At 34.2% G+C, this 15,031-nt stretch overlaps 1 non-coding gene and 1 pseudogene across 1 annotated transcript; both read left to right on the top strand.

The window, feature by feature from the left end:
* Positions 1–1,168: 1,168 nt before the first annotated feature.
* On the top strand, positions 1,169–14,336 carry LOC132302496 (nascent polypeptide-associated complex subunit beta-like; annotated as a pseudogene).
* On the top strand, positions 10,809–10,912 carry LOC132305608 (U6 spliceosomal RNA). Its single transcript, XR_009481649.1, has one exon. It is a non-coding gene; the product is annotated as a U6 spliceosomal RNA (small nuclear RNA).
* Positions 14,337–15,031: the final 695 nt, after the last annotated feature.

The raw sequence follows: 15,031 nt of genomic DNA, 5'->3' as shown, positions 1-15,031 counted from the left end.
CTGGATCTACTCAGCAAAGAATTGAACTTCTCTTGAGCTAATTTAGGGGAAAAAAAAAAAAAAAAAAAAAACTTCTCTTAAGCTAATAATAGTTTTGATTACTTTCTAATCAAACTACCTTCAGAGTTGTATTAGCTAAAAAAAAAAAATTGCATCTGTAAATATTCAGTTGGCCTGGCATCACTAGATAGTTAAAATTTAAGCTAATTCTAACTCTTGAACAATTTGGTTATAGATTATCATCTCATCATCACCTTTTTCCCGCCTATTGTTGAATATGATTAGACATCATCATCTTGCATGTTTATATTGTTAGTTCAAAATCTGACCTCATATATAGAATATTTAGCTAGATTGCACTAGTTACTTGGTGTCATGGCTTATTTTATAAAGAAAGGGACTATTGGGCTGGTTGGAGGCTTGGATGGGGCGCGGGAGACTTGTATGTCTTGGAGGAAACCTAAATTTTTGTATTGGTGAAGTAACACTGATGTTGCCCAAACCTGATGAGAATTAAATTTTGAGGATTTGAATTCCCTGGTTGTTGTAGGTCCTGCTAATTGGTATGCATCAAGTTGTGTTGATTGATTGAAAGCATACCTATCCTGTGGAGTTTAACTTATACATTTGGCATCTCACCTCCTTAAATTTAGCTTCTTTCCTTCTTGTGCTTAATTTCTTTTAAGTGTATTGCTCGTAACTGCAGAAAGAAGAGAGATGTTCACAAGACAACCACCACAGATGACAAGAGACTTCAAAGCACCCTGAAGAGGGGGGTGAATTGCATTCCTGCAATTGAGGAAGTCAGCATATTTAAAGATGATGTAATTATCCAGTTTATTAATCCTAAAGGTAACGCCAGTTATGGCACTAAACCCTGTATTTTCAGTCACACCCTTCTGCTCGTCTTACGCAACTGACAATTTATTTTTATTTCATGTATCAGTTCAAGCCTCTATTGCTGCCAACACTTGGGTTGTTAGTGGTTCTCCTCAGACTAAGAGTATGCTTCCTCCGTTTTCTCATCTGCTTTATAATTTATTGTTCGTTTACTTAAATTGTGTCTGATACACATCTAGGTTTGGCCATTTACTTCATTTTACTTGCAGCAAAATTCAAATGACAAACTTTTGAATGTAGGTTTTGGGTCTTTAGCTTATATTGTAGCACAAGAGGATGATGATGATGAGGTCTCAGAGCTTGTGGCTGGGGAGACCTTTGAAGCCGCCGCAGAGGAGGGGAACAAGTTTTAGCTTGATTGTTATTCCTTATATTTTTTTGTTAATGTTTTTTTAAGGTATATTTCTGATATTAAGTTATTTACTGGTTCCTTTTCTCTGATGCATCTAATCACTTTGGTATCATTCGGTCTGCAGATGGGAATAAAAATGGCTTCTCTGTCCGCAGTTGAGTCTGTAGAATGAAGGCAAGTGTTTGGAATGCTTGTAATACATTTGATAATAGATCCTGAACTTGTTTTTTCAACATTAACTTGTGGCCAGTTGACGAGTTGGTAGAGCATTGTACGGAGTAACAGGCTGTTCCTTCTCTCCCCCTCCCTATATATATATATTTATATATATATACACCTATAATATAATATATGTGTGTCTTTCATAATGAGATGATCTTTCAACTTGTCACTTGGAAAGGTAGACTAAGGAGATACCTTCTCACTTTGAAAAGAAAAAGGACCAAGGTTATGGCACTTGATGGTAGGGCTGTAAATTGGGTTGGCCCAACTCAGCTCAGTCCCAACCCAACCTCAACCCGAATCGGGTTAGGTTAGGCTAACCTGAGTTATATTTAACATGAGTTATGATCATAACCCAGCCCGAATATTTTTGGACGGGTTGGGTCGGATTGACGGGTTATTATTATTTTTTTAAAATTTATATATATATATATATATTTGATTATATTATTATTAAAAACAAATATATATATATATATATATATATATATATTATATTTTATTTAGAGCAAATCATTTTAGCCTCAACAGTCGCCTCTCTCTCGCCTCTCTCCGAACTTACAACAACTGGAAACTACAAAATCTACAAGAATCAGAACTTCAAAGCCCATATATTTCAGTTTCATCTATCTGTCTGCAACAATCAAAAGTTCAAAACCCATATTGGCATATCATTTCAGATTGTTCAAAAAATCAAAACCCAGATCTTTCAGTTTCCATCGCCCGCTGTTCTAGATCGGGTTCGCCGTTTGCAAAGCTTCAACCGCTGTCTCTCAACTCTCAACCATTTCAGATCGTTCAAAAAATCAAAACCAAGATTTTTCAGTTCTCATCGCCCGCTATCCCAGATAAGGTTTGCCGTTCGCAACCTTCAACCGCTGTCTCTCAGCTCTCAAGCTTGCCCCCCTCCCTCTCTCTGCAATTGCTAACTTGAATGTATGGGGAAGGTAGAGAGAGAGAGAGAGAAAGGAGAGAGAGAGAGGAAAGAGAACGGAGAAAAAAAAAGAATTTTTTTTAATTTTTTTAATTTTTGGGTTTTGGGTTGGGTTCGAGCTCAACCCGAATTTGTCTGGGTTTTGACAAAACCCAATCCGAACATGAACCCGATTTGTAAACTTAAAGTCCAAATTTCAAATTTTCGGGTTGGGCTTAGGTTGGGCTGGGTTAACCTGCCCAATTTGCAGCCCTACTTGGTGGTTTACTGTATACTTTGCTACTTATATGTGATTGTTGTAGTTTTATTTAATTACCCAAGTATTTTGAAAAACAATATAATCATCATCCAATTCAGACTTATGTTCTGGTAAATAAAATAAAATTGCAGACTCAAGTGCTTTGGACAAAAAATTTCATGGGCTGTAGAATAATGGACGGTCCAAATCAAGTCTCACGCATCATACACGCGGTGTCATTTTATAGCATTGGCAGGTGTTTTTCCTCTCCCAACTACATTTTTTTTTTCTTTTCAAAATAATAATAATAAAATTGCCATTCCATTTCTTCAGCATTTTTGAAGCATAAAGATTCTCATGTTTATAATCTGAAACGTGTACTTAATTCAATTGCATTATGTGTGTGTGTGTATTATAAGTATCCATTTCGCTAGTTATTTCAATTATGATTAATGATTATCAATAATTTATCTAAAAAAAATGATAATTATATCTCCTTTTCACCACTTGCACTTCATTTAAATATTTTAGTTATTGAAATGATATTTTATTATTATTATTATTTTAAGAATTATAAATGTGTATTCAAAGTCATTTTCTTTCTTTTTCTTATCAAGGCTTTAGTCCGGTGAAGATAAAAATTCAAGTCATGATATGGACAAGAGTGTATAATTTTTTTTATCAATTATTATTATTATTGTTATTTTTTTTAAAAAGGGAAGTGAAGTGTAATCCCAAAAAAAACCTAGAATACCTATATTATCACCTTTATTTAAATCAGAGAAATGATTCAGAGTCGGAGTCTCATGAAATTAAGCATACGCTTGCTTAAAAATTTCTTCATGACTAGATGTAATTTAGTGTAGTTTTTCAGGTGATGTTGTTTTATGGAACATAATTACTTACTATTCATACTTAAATAAGTGTATACTTATGTTATATTCTGGTTGAGGTTGGTTTTTGTTGATGCAAGAATCTGTACGCTCCGAAGCCTTTGGCAATTCTTGCAAGACAAGAGAAGTGATGATCGACGTGGTGCCGGCCGGATGCACTCCGACGGTCAAGTTAGTACTTGACGATTCAATATCCGATAAGGATTACAGATGAAATTTATGACGTACCTTTTTAGGTTTACCGATCACTTCTTTTATAGAAACATTAATGGTAATAGTTGTTGAAGCGAGATTCTCCCCGATCCAAAATGATATCGTTTCCTTTTTATAGGAATGGTAACTGTAGTTACATATGGTAACTAGAGATTTTTTATGATTCCATAGAGATTTAGGGGAGGATAAATCCATTACCCTTATCTTATTTCTCATTTGAATTTGAGTTGTTCCTTATCTATACCATTTGAGTCTCCATGTCACATAAAATTCTTATATAGTAGGATATTTCGTATCAGTAGCCCCCCATTCCCAAAATCTTGCTTGTCAAGTGTTGGGAATGCCAAGTCCTTCCAAGCTAAGTATGTTTGATGATTACTTTCTTGCCCCTTTTAATAAGGGAGTGGATTTACTCGAGCTTTATGAGCTCACCCTTTAATAAAGGAGTAGTTAACCCCTCGTCTCTTTAGTAAATGAATAAGTTTTAATTATCTCACCGTTCTGTGTAGAGGGAGTAGTCGGATTCTTGTCTCTTTAATGAGGGAACCTTTAATAAGGTGTAGTTGGCCTCTCGTCCCTTTAATAAGGTAAGTAAATTAATACGAGCTTCACTCAGCTCACCCTTCCCTTTAACAAGGAAAGTAGATTACTATGAGTTTCACCCAACTCACCATTTAACAAGGGAAGTAGAGTACTATGAGTTTCACCCAGCTCACCCTTTCACAAGGGAAGTAGATTACTATGAGCTTCACCAAGCTCACCCTTTAACAAGGGAAGTAGATTCTCCAAGCTTCATGAACTTATCCTTTTAATATGAAGAGGTTGATCCTTATGAGTTCTTTTTAATAAAGGAGATTAATTTTCCTGAGCTTCATGTTACTCAAACTATCCATAGGATTTTGAATCCTATATTAGGTGCCCCCATTCCATTCTCAAGCTTGCTTGTTACGCGTAAGGAACGCTAAATTGTTTATGTTTTCTCCTATTTGCCAAGTTAGCAAAGCAGTAACAGAGAAACATATACATAAAATTAATAAATGGATGTACCAAAGTAATCACATTAGTATGTCAATTGAAATAAGAATGAATACTATAAAGATCTTAGGAGACTGGGGCAAAAATATAGCTCAACAACATAATCATTGTTGGCTGCGATGACTGCCATGGCAAGGTGCAGTGGTCAGGTGTGGCTTTTTGGCAAGTTTTTACTGGATTTGAGTAGTGTATCATGAAATAATAAAACTGGGTGGTGTAGTCAATTAATCTGCCAACCATTCATCCGAACCTTAGGCACTGCTACTTCGTCAGTATCTTGCTCGATTCTTACCACTCATTCTGCCAACACCTTTATGATTGAACTTAATGTCCACAAACACAAATATATAGATCGATATATACAATGATACACAAAAATAGACATGGGAGAAGTTCAATTGTTGATTCCTTAATCATAAAACTTTCAGGAAGTTTCCCAATCATAAATATTTATCAATAGCACCAATGTTGTAAAGTTAGGTTGGAGAACTAATTCTTGGGTGACCAAATAGCAATTTGACATAACTATAAATTATCAAAAAGAATTGTGAAGCTAAATCAAATTTAGACTACATTCACACACTAAGCATGATGGGAATATAAGAATTTTGCTAATACAAAAGAATTGAATAAGATTTCTGGTTTAATACTTTCAACTCCAGGAATGACTTCAACTTAGAGTTCAACAAAATACTAGTTTTTGGTGTTAGTTCAATTTTTATAATGAATTACCATTAGATTATCTAATGGTTTATTAGAATAGATGTTGGGGGCAAAATTTTTACTAGGCATACACCTAGTAACCATTATCTAAGTGCTTCGGACCAACGCACAAATGGATTCCCCAGCATATTGAATTTTGACAACATAATTATACTATGTTTCTTGTTATCTAAAAGTATTCCAAGTAATAGCTAACATATCACTTGATAAATTCGCCAAATGCGTGAATTAAACCCATCACAATATTGTCATTTGTTTTAAGAACAACCGGCAACTACAAAGCAAATATATATATATTTGTTTTCTCATAAAGAAGGCAAGAAGTAGCAATGGAGTTGTGAGCATCATAGTTCCACTCAAAAAGAATGGAATCAAATTTTCGATCATAAGTTTAAAGACTTATCTGTGGAGCAATTGTTGTGCACCATGAACTTGAGAAGTTGAAATGTATCTTAAGCTACAACAAGTGATGGAGGCAAACCATTTTGAACGGTGCCCCTACTTAGGTGTTTGTTCCTGAAGATCCTCTATTCTTCTTTTCTTCAGTAATCTTGTTATGATGATGTATATATATGTTGATATGATTATTATTATTATTATTTTTGTATGCAAATATGCATGCTATTAATCAGAGAATTTTATTTATTTATTTATTTTATTACTGATTTATACATAAAAATAGAAGAATTATTCTCTTGAATCATAGGTGGTTGATTTGTAACGTTCCATCCATTTATATGATGGAGAGAATACTCCATATGGTTCAAAATTTGATAGATGTAGCACAGATTAACCCCTATTATGCACCCTGGGTCAGGTTTAATTTTATATCCCCTCTATGCATACATACAAGATAGAATAATTATTGATATGCATATAGACAGTAATAATACATAATGATTCTAACCTTGTACACACCCTCCATTGGAAAGTTTCCCTTAAGATTGCCATCTATAATGGATTCCAATGCAGTCTCTGGATCTTCTTCTTGGAATATTTTATTTACCCATAATTTACAATCAGCAAGTTGTGGCCAATTGAAGATGGAAAAATCCCAAGGTCTTTGAATGGCTCGTCAATGATATAGTGTGACGCTCATTGAAGGATACCTGAATGATCGCCAGCGTAATCGAAAGAGATTTGAAAGGGGTTCCACAGAGATTGTTGTTCCTGAACGAAACGAACTCGAATTTGGTCTGGGGAGCGGATTTTCAGAAGAGGATCTTGATCAAGAGGTCGTGGTAGCCGGAGATGGCGTGTGGTGGCAGTCATCATCCGGTGAGGATATATATTTCATTGCCAGTATATGTGATGGGTAAGATTGGTGTCGAGTCTTAAGGAGCAAAGCAAATACTACAAGAAGTATTACTGTAATAATATATGTGTGGAACCATGTTGCCCATTTATGGCGATTAGTACTCGTTTCCACAGACGGCGCCAACTTTTGATGCAAGAATCTGTACGTTCTGGAGCCCTTGGCAATTCCTGCATGACAAGAGAAGTGATGACCGACGGTGCACTCCGACGGTTAAGTTAGTACTTGACGATTCAATATCCGATAAGGATTACATATGAAAATTTTGGCGTACCTTTTTAGGTTGACCGATCACTTCTTTTATAGAAGCATTAATGGTAGTAGTTGTTGAAGTGAGATTCTCCCCGATCCAAAATGATATCGTTTCCTTCTTATAGGAATGGTAACTGTTGTTGCATATGGTAACTAGATATTTTTTATGATTACATAGAGATTTTGAGGAGGATAAATCCCTTACACTTATCTTATTTCTCATTTGAATTTGAGTTGTTCCTTATCTATACCATTTGAGTTTCCATGTCACTTGAAATTCTTATATAGTAGAATATTTCGTATCAGGTTTCTATACTCAGACAAGATTTATTTATTTTAAACTATTAATTAAACTGACATGGTTATAACACAAATATGATTAACAGTAATTTAAATTAATTTAATTCGTATTAGATTTATGCTAAGTTCGGTAGGAAGGAAAAAAATTAAATGGAAGGGAGAGAAGAAAGGATGATTTAGAAATTTCTAGGAAATAGATAAATTAAATGGAAGGGAGAGAAAAAGGATGATTTAGAAATCCCTAGGAAATAAATTAAGAGTTTTCTTCTTTTTATTCGGTTGAATGGAAGAGAATGAAAAAAACTGATAATTTAATTTGATATATCGGATAAAATGAAATATAAATTTTTAAGTTATTTTTACCATTAAACTCATCCCTTATTTTATTTATGGAATTTATTAAATATTTATAAAGGGTGATGTAGTAATTTAAAACTTCCATAATAAGCTCACTTGTTTTTTCTCCTATCTTCAACCCATATTTGGGTGGATGAAAATTTGTGAAGGAGGGGGATGACTAATCATTCTTATTATCATTTCTTTCCTTATATCATCTCTACCGAATGAAAAAATTTATTCCTTCCTTTCTATTTTCCTTTCACCCCCTTTTTTTTCTTTCCACCGAACATAATATTAAGTCATGATAGTTAATTTTAAATTTAGTCACTCTTTGTTTCAACTTGATAAAAAGGATTTTTAAATGTAAGGTATAATCATTCGAAGTATGTTACTAGTTAAATTACATAGATTTATTTTTTTATTTTTTTATTTTTCATGCGCACAGGTCCATACAACATGACAGGTTTGTGAATAAAAAAAAGTGTGTTTAACATGCACTCAAATTTAATATGGTGCTTAGTTCGTTTTGCTTTTCATAACTTTAATAAACTTGGCGTGTAATTTGTGATTGTTTTTTATGCTGTTTTTATTTTTGTTTGTTTAGATCTGTTCATGTTTGATTTATTTTCGACTAATATGGATGGATCTGCTATTTTCTCTCTGGCTAGATCTCTTATCTATGTCGGTTTTGGTTGTTCTCGACTCGATCTGATATTTTCTCCTTAATTTGATCTCGTGTGGGTTTTTGGGTGATTTTTTCCCATGTAACTTTGGAGTTGTTGCCTTGATAATGACCAGGTCTTTGGCTCACTCTTGTTATTGCGTTTCTGTCTTGGTGATTTTCAAGTTTGACTGTTGTTCTCAACAAATCGAACAAATCAGGAGCCTATATATTTTTTATTTTTTCTTATTTTGCTCCAAAATTTGTATGTTTTTTTTTTATTCTTGAAATGTATGCTTTTGCAATGAATTTTTTTTTCCCCCCTTTTTTCCAATTCGTTTTGAGCACTTGGACACCCAAATTGTATAACAAGTTCAAACTATGAAGCTAATTTAGACAACAGAGATGATGAAATTGAACAATTTTATAGAAATATAACACTTAGAGCATCCGCATCCCACTAGCAGAACCCAATTTTCGCGAGGCAAAGGGGCTTTGGGTCATGCAGCGGGCTCTTTAAACTGGTAGGGCCCATTTTAGGCTCGCGGAATTCAGCGAGCCGGCCCGCGATCGTGGTATTTTTTTTTTTGTTTTTGTTTTTATGGTTAGAAAACGGCGCCGTTTGGCTGCCTGTTTGGGGAGTCTTCTTGCAACGGCCATATATAGTTGCCAAACAGTGCCTCTGTTTTTTGTCTCTTCTTGCAACGGCAGAGTACAGTAGCCAAACAGTGCCTTAAGGCACTGTTTGGCAGATATTTTTTTTTAAAAAAAAACCTAAAAATAGGTTATTTAGAGCTATTTTTTTTGGGAAAAAAATAAAATAAAATTCATTAAATAAAAAATATATTGTTTAGGCATTGTTTGTGCAAAAAAAAAAAAAAAAAAAAAAAAAAAATTGGGCCAAAAATAAATTAAAACAGCTTTTTTTTTTTTTTTTTTTTTTTTGTTTTTCCTCTTAAAATTTGGTTTTTTTTTTTTTGTTTTAAATTTTAAATGTGAGGCCAAATAGTGTATTTAGCCGTTAAGGCACTGTTTCTACAGTACCAAACAGTGCCTTAACGGCTATAACTTTAAAAAAAAGTTTAAAAATTCAATTTTTTTAACTTTATTCAAAAAAAAAATTAAATTAAATTAAAATTTTTAAAATCTCTATAAGTACCCTAACTCCTTCCATCACTCATCACATCTTTATTATCTACCATTCAACTTATTTCTTCTTCTATTTTCTCAATCTTAGCTATTATTTTCAAAGTCATTTCGATTCCATGGATTCTCGATATCCATATTATTACAACACCCAATTCAACCCATCAAACAATGAGTTTTTGCCATTTCCAGAAAAGAATATCAATTATTATGGAGAAAATTCTCATCAACCATCCCAACCTTCTTATCAACCATCCCAAACTTCTCATCAATATTGTGGTACTAGTGTTCCACAATCAAGTAACTCAAAACCCCCGTCAAAACAATCGGCTATCCGTCAAAACACCTGGTGTGGAAGAATATCAACTACAAAGATCAGCAGGAAGAAAAGCGACGAAGTAGCGTCGAGCAAAAATTAATTCAGCAAATGAATTGCAAACTTCATTCGTTTCGAAATTTAATAATATCACCACCCGTTTTGAGAGTCGTCAGGAGAAAATGCAAGATGCTCAAGTGGCACGAGAGGTAAGAAAAATGGAGAAAGAGAAGACAAGGCAACTAGAGATTAAAGAGAAACAGAGCCTTGAAGAGAAGGAGCTCATGTTAACAGATCCAAATTTGGCACCAACAGAAGCGGGGAAAGCTTAGATTATTGCACGACAAAATGAGATATTGACATTTTTGAATTCATGGTCCGCCCCAAAGTTTTCATAGGATTTTGTAATCCTTGATCTATTTATTTTTTTATTCCAATTTAGGATATTGTATTGTTTAAGTTATTTTTAATTGTTTTGTTTAATTTGTTTTTTTTAATCCATAATGGATAATGTATTGTTTCAAGTTCTAATATTAATCGTAGTTTTTTTAATAATTTACAAAAAATATTGTTCGATTGAAAAATATTGCCGTTGAGAAAATATAGGTGTTGCAAATATAGCCATTAAAAATATAACCGTTAAAAATATAGCCGTATAAGAAAAGTTAAAAAAAAAAAAAAAAATTAATTTTAATTTTTTTTGGAGAGCGAAAATTCGGAGAGCCTGATGGAGTGCATATTTTTGGAGAGCGAAAACTGCTGACGTGGCTCTTGGAATTGCTGATGTGGCTCTTGGAAAAGCTGATGTGGCGTTTTTAGAGAGTCAAAATTCGGAGAGGCTGGTGCAGATGGCCTTAGATCGCAAAAGTTTGTAGACTATTTATGTAGAGTATGGTTGTAGGCTTTTAGGCTGTGCAAGGCACGTTTTTTGAAAAGAATAACTTGGTGTCCCACATCGGCTAGAAACTGAAAGTCATTGCACCTAATATACGTTTGGTGGAAAAATACAGAGAAGATTAGCATGGCCTTGCGCAAGGATGACACGCACAAATTGAGAAATGGTCCAAATATTTTTTCCCTTTTTTGCCCCTTCTTCCGCATCTGCTTTTACAAAAATACCCTCCTAATTCATCAGTTTCCCACAGTACCCCTGTTTTTTCCACGTGTCTTCTAATCCCTTTTAAGACTCACCAGAAGCTTATCGTGGAGCTCCCTCCCTCAGCAACTTCAACATTCTCTTTCATATCTGCGTTCCCCTAACAATTTGTCTACTCCTCTCCCCCACTCTCTTTCTCTATATATGTATATAATAGATATATGTGTATATATTAACTCCATCAATAATTGTTATGATAACTGTTGAGGGCAACAATTGTAACCCTCGAAACCAAGGTTAGTTCTCTCTTCCCTTTTCACTCTCTATCAGGTTCTCTCCATGGGTCTATGTATGTGCTTGATTTGGGATTTTCGTTTGCTGTTGTTATCGTTAACAGTTTCGGGTTAGGGTTAGGGTTCATTCTAAGTTTTAATTCAGAACCAGTTTTTTGCTTCAACAAGTGTTTTGGCTTCTCTTGAAGTAGTAACATCACTAATTGCTTTCTTCAATTCATCACAAATTTAAATGCCAACAATAACAGTATTTTCTTAATTTCTCTAATATTTTGGATGCCTTTCCTCACAATAGAAGCCAGGCTATCAAACCTTAATTATATTAGTAAAACAGAAGTTACCATTGCAATCCTCTTTTTCTTCTTTATCCATTGCTTCATTCTTTGTTCGTTCAGATAACGCTTGATTTTTCATGCCATCTCAAATTCTGCAGAAACTTTCAAATTCTGCAGAAACTTTCTTTTCTTTCTATTCTTTTCCTTTTAAACCAAATTACTGAATCAGACTGAACTAACCCAAAATTAATCATGGTTGAGCTAGTTTCTGCTTTATTTTAGTTTCGAGTGAGATATCATGGAGTTTATTTTTTTCCATCCTGTTTTGGGTTGACACAGAACTCAACCATCACAAATTGATCAATGCCAAGCCTGAAAACACAGGTTTATGTTGAGGGCAGTCACTAATATCGCAATACTCTTGTGGCCTCAATCATCAGGCCTTTGCAAAATTTGTTTTTTGGGAACATTCATGTATTTTGTATATATTTCAGTTCAAAAGTAAGTTGGAAACTAAATCCAAATGATCTAACCTACCCATTGCAGATAAATCAATGGTAACAATTGAATTAGAGATGCCATTTGCGATCATTTAGTGTTCATTGAAAATTTTAGCATGAAGGTGAACATTGTAAACCTTATTACTAGTGCATTGGTGTTAGAGGCTGGACTTTCAATTGAGATAATATCATGGTGATTTATTCTTAATATTGAGTTCTTGTGACTGTGTTGCAATCTGGCACTATAGCCATAAGATCTTGCGATTTTTCCATATTTATTCATTCTGAATTGTTGATCTAACCATTATTTGTGCACAAATTCTTTGGTTTATGATTGTCATAATTTTAGATCATAATTTCAGCCAATGCATATATTCTTGAAATAATTTGAGACCGTAAAATTCATCCAGATGTACTTGATGCAACAATTTGCTAATGTCATCTGATATGGACAATGTATGTTTTTTGGTAGTCTTCTTAATCTATGATACTAGTTCACTATACACTTTATAATCTATGATACCAGAAGGTGGGTGTTGTCTTGCTGCCTAATTCTGATCAAATTTGCTGGATTTACTGGTCAAAGAATTGATAGGAGGGGGGGGGGGGGGGGGGGGGGGGGGGGAGGTGTTTGGGAAACTTCTCTTAAGCCAATAATAATTTTGATTATATTCTAATCAAACCACCTTCAGAGTTGTATTAGCTAAAAAACAATTGCATCTGTAAATATTTTGTTGGCGTGTCATCAGTTAAAAATTAAGCCAATTCTAACTCTTGAACAATTTGGTTATAGATTATCATCTCATCATCACATTTTTCCCGCCTATTGTTGAATATGATTAGACATCATCATCTTGCTTGTTTTTATTGTTAGTTCAAAATCTGACCTCTTACATAGAATATTTAGCAAGATTGCACTAGTTACTTGGTTTCATGGCTTATTTTGTAAAGAAAGGGACTATTGGGCTGGTTGGAGGATTGGATGGGGCACAGGAGACTTGTATCTCTTGATGGAAACCTAAATTTTTGTATTGGTGAAGTAACACTGATGTTGCCCAAACCAGATGAGAATTAAATTTTGAGGATTTGAATTCCCTGGTTGTTGTAAGGTCCTGCTAATTGGTATTGCTCGTAGCTGCAGAAAGAAGAGAGCTGTCCACATGACAACCCCCACAGATGACAAGAGACTTCAAAGCACCCTGAAGAGAATAGGAGTGAATGCCATTCCTGCAATTGAGGAAGTCAACGCATGTAAAGATGATGTAGTTATCCAGTTTATTAATCCTAAAGGTAACACCAGTTGTGGCAGTAAACCCTGTATTTTCTGTCAACCCTTCTGCTCCTCTTACGCAACTGATAAATTATTTTTCTTTCACGTATCAGTGCAAGCCTCTATTGCTGCCAACAATTGGGTTGTTAGTGGTTCTCCTGAGACCAAGAGTATGCTTTCTCCGTTTTCTCCTCTGCTTATAATTTAATGCTCGTTTACGTAAGTTATCTGAGTTTGGTCATTTAATTCATTATATTTACAGCTAAATTCAAATGATAAAATTGCGAATGTAGGTTTAGGGTCATTTAACTTATATTGTATCTCAACTGTTGCTTCAGCATGCATGTTCTGTCATCTGCTGTTGGTTTAGAGTGGGGCTGGGCGGTCATTTGTTATCCTAGGCCCATTCCATCATCTCTACTAGTTTTAGATTATTCTGACTAGAGATTTAATTTTACCTTTGAATTTTCTTCTGTTCTAGAATTGCAAGATATTCTTCCTGGAATTATTAATCAATTGGGTTTGTGCCTCTGTCTTTACTGTTATTTTTTGTGTCTTTTTATTTCCCTTCACTGGGAGCTTCTTAGAGGAACGAAAAGATTGGTTAAATATTGACCTTTTGTTTCATCTTTTTAGGGCCTGATAACTTGGACAACTTGAGGAATTAAGTTGGCAAAGAAGTTCCAAAAGCAGGCACCTGGTTCCCGAGCAACAGAAGAGGATGATGATGATGAGGTCCGAGAGCTTGTGGCTGGGGAGATCTTTGAAGCCCTGCAGAGGAGGGGAACAAGTCTTAGGGAGTTTTAACCTGGATTGTCATTCCTTATATTTCTGATGTTTCTTAAGAATGTATATTTCTGATGTTGAGTTATTTACTGGTTCCTTTTTTCTGATGCCCAAGTAGAAAGTGTACTCCATCATTGCTGGTGATAAGCAGACTAGTATTGAATATCACTGCTCTAATCACTTCGGTATCATTAGGTCTTGGTAAACTTGTAGTACAACTACTAACTAATGTAGTATCACATTTTGTTAACAGTAATATTCAAGCATTTATCTTCTATATTTTGTTATTATTTTATATATATATATTTCATTTTAACTTTCAGACACCAATTTTATTTTATTCATAATGAGATATGATCTTTCAACTTCTCACTTGGAAACGTAGACTAAGGAGATACCATTCTTACTTGGAAAGGAAAAGGACCAAGGTTATGGCACTTGATGGTTCTACTGTATACTTTGTTATTTATGTCATTAAGTGTGATTGTTTTAGTTTTATTTAAGAGTAATGATAGGCAATGCGAAAATTCTCCGATTACCTTAAGGTTATGTTTGGCGGCATGGAATTGGAGTTTGACTGCTTCTTGATTCTCTCTTTACGGCATGGAATTGGAGCTTTGGAATTGGAGAAAATTTTGATTCAATTTTTTGAGTTAGTTTTCTCTAATTTTACCACTTTCAATTCCAAAACTCTAATTTCATATCTTCCAAACATAATCTAAGTATTATTGTTTTTATTTTAAGAATTATGAATGCGTATTCAAAGTCTTCTTTTTTTTTTTTTTTTTGATGGATTGGAGATATCTCATATACCTCTTAAAATGGGAAGATGAGAATTCAAATCATGATTTTTTATTTTCAAGGGCTCTAGTTCAGTGGTGTCTCATCTATCTCTTAAAATGGAAGATGAGAATTCAAGTCATGGTATGACAAATGTGTGTGCAAGTTTCTTGTCAATTATTATTATTATTT

This window comes from Cornus florida, unplaced genomic scaffold (genome assembly GCF_030987335.1).
Source record: "Cornus florida cultivar Cherokee Brave unplaced genomic scaffold, ASM3098733v1 CherokeeBrave_3.0.0_Hap2_Chr04, whole genome shotgun sequence".
In the NCBI taxonomy this organism is placed as follows: Eukaryota; Viridiplantae; Streptophyta; class Magnoliopsida; order Cornales; family Cornaceae; genus Cornus; species Cornus florida.
The sequence above is the reverse complement of the archived record's forward strand: the minus strand, read 5'-3'. Positions and strand labels throughout refer to the sequence as shown.